Below are 2,637 nucleotides of genomic sequence, written 5' to 3'. Positions count from 1 at the left end.
TTAGTCCATGTGGTCGCAAAGAGTTGGACAAGACTGAGCAACTTTCACTTTCACTTTCTAACCTGCTCTAGCTAGATCTTTCTCTGCAACTCATGGGATCTGTTTGGTTAACACTTCCCAGTGATGTGGACTAAAAACTACCTCTAGACAGTAAGTTCATATAAGTAGCAAAGCTGCTGGTTTTTACAACTAGCCTTACCTTTTAAAGGGGCTTCAGTAGTGATTCAGTTGATAAAGAATCTGCCCACAATGCAGGAGACCAGGGTTTGATCCCTGGGTCAGGAAGATTGCCTGAAGAAGGGAATGGCTACCCACTCCAGTATTTTTGCCTGGAAAATTCTGTGGGCAGAATTCTATAGGAGGCTACAATCCATATTGTCGCAAACAACTGGACATGACTGAGCAACTAATTTTGGGGGGCTCCAAAATCACGGCAGATGGTGATTGCAGCCATGAAATTAAGACACTTACTCCTTGGAAGGAAAGTTATGACCAACCTAGATAGCATATTCAAAAGCAGAGACATTACTTTGCCGACTAAGGTCCGTCTAGTCAAGGCTACGGTTTTTCCAGTGGTCATGTACGGATGTGAGAGTTGGACTGTGAAGAAGGCTGAGCGCCGAAGAATTGATGCTTTTGAACTGTGGTGTTAGAGAAGACTCTTGAGAGTCCCTTGGACTGCAAGGAGATCCGACCAGTCCATTCTGAAGGAGATCAGCCCTGGGATTTCTTTGGGAGGAATGATGCTAAAGCTGAAACTCCAGTACTTTGGCCACCTCATGAGAAGAGTTGGGAGGGATTGGTGGCAGGAGGAGAAAGGGACAACAGAGGATGAGATGGCTGGATGGCATCACTGACTCGATGGACGTGAGTCTGAGTGAACTCCGGGAGTTGGTGATGGACAGGGAGGCCTGGCGTGCTGTGATTCATGGGGTCGCAAAGAGTCGGACATGACTGAGTGACTGAACTAAACTGAGCTGAGCAACTAACATTTTCACTTTCACTTTGCCTTTTAAAAACTACCATTCTCAGTAACTAACCTGGAGGCAGTAAGATGGCAATGGACCTAAGGAAGAAAGCCACAGACTTTCCCTGTTCTTACTTGTATGAAAATAGTCCATTTTTCTAATTGCTTAGGGAAAGAGGATAGATGTAATCTCTTATTTCATCTTGGCTGAAAGTGAAAGCTGAAGGATTTTAACCAGAAGACATGGTTTTATTAATGATTTAAGATTATTATGGTTGCTTTGTATTATGAGAATAGGATTGGAAAAAAAGAGATCAGTTAAGAGGTTTAGCAGTTGTCTAGGACACAGATGATGTTTTTCTGGTGTAAATAACTTGTGGTTGTTGAAATTTGAAAGAACGGATCTGAGATATATTTTGGACATAGAATGGATAAAATCTGCTGATTACTTGGATGTGGGAGACAAGAGAAAGTGAAGAAACAAGGGTGACTCCTGACTTGCAAGCCCAGCCAGTTTTCGTTTCCTTTGACCTTTTCTTTCTTTCTAAATTTTTTTCTTCTTTAGTTTCAAGCAGCATGTTTATATTTTAGTCTGTAGATATCTAATTAATCTAACATCTCCAGAAACATTTGTAGATATTTAAGTAATTAAGGAAACTGAAGAAATAGTTCTCTGAAACAAATCATAGTATATTTTTCATACAGTCAATATTCAGTTTACTATTCTTTATAGCATACCAAACGCCCATTTTTTAAAAATATATCCCTTGTATTGGGATGCTTCAGTTATCCTTTGGTCCTTTTCTCCCTACCCCCCAGTTTTGTTTACTTTCTTTAATAGTAAACAAAAATCTTTCTCTTCATCAGATGTTTGATGCCCTTGCAAAGCTTTGGGTTTTTGAGCTTGAACAAGGAGCTTTACTCCATCAATAATATGAATTTCCTGTTGTAGTGCATTGTGAAGTTCTTTTGAAGAAAACTGAATCCAGCCCCTACCTCTGTGAAAGCCAGTCTGTTTGTCAAAAGGAACAGTGCACTTTTGTACATGGCCCAATTGTGCAAAGTGTTCTCTCAGCTCACTCGAGGCCACAGTCCAGGGAGTTTTTCTGACAAGCATGACCAGCAGACCGTTACTCACCCGCAGTGCCATAGTGTCCCTCGCTGCCAAAGCTGCCATGTTTAGATCGAGCCCTTGGTCCTTTTCTAAATCCATAATTTGGGTTCTCATTTTGCCCTTACCACTTTGTCCTTTAAGAACCAATCTCTTTCCACACTTCTTACTCCCTTCCCTGAAAACAGAAAATTGTAACAGTCAATCCTGTGGCTATGGAAAAGAGAATTTCTTATACCCCTGATGGCCACGGACGCCCCAGTAGAGACAACTTATTTAGTGGGCCATATGGAAGAGGTCCTGCAAGTAAAGGAGAACTTGGCAGAACAAAATCAGGCAGGTTGTGTAGGAACCACTGCTATTATCCAATCCTTAAGATTTCAGGCAAAGAAATGAAGAGTCAAAACAGGTCTCCTAAGACAGAATTCTCCTGTTGGTTGAGGCTCTGGTTGGCGGAAGCTCAGAGGCACATGGCAGTCACAGCAAGCATAACTTTCCTAGATGTGAGGACTTGTCTTATTGATCTTTGGAGTCTATGACATTTGTGTTCCGAAGAAGC

At 41.7% G+C, this 2,637-nt stretch overlaps 1 pseudogene; it reads right to left on the bottom strand.

Annotated features, from left to right (window-relative positions):
• Nucleotides 1-1,775: 1,775 nt before the first annotated feature.
• Nucleotides 1,776-2,144, bottom strand: LOC138435164 (SRA stem-loop-interacting RNA-binding protein, mitochondrial pseudogene; annotated as a pseudogene).
• Between the last annotated feature and the right edge of the window lie 493 nt (nucleotides 2,145-2,637).

The sequence above is a fragment of the Ovis canadensis genome, chromosome 3 (genome assembly GCF_042477335.2).
Source record: "Ovis canadensis isolate MfBH-ARS-UI-01 breed Bighorn chromosome 3, ARS-UI_OviCan_v2, whole genome shotgun sequence".
Taxonomy (NCBI): Eukaryota; Metazoa; Chordata; class Mammalia; order Artiodactyla; family Bovidae; genus Ovis; species Ovis canadensis.
This window is presented reverse-complemented; position numbering and strand designations above follow the sequence as displayed.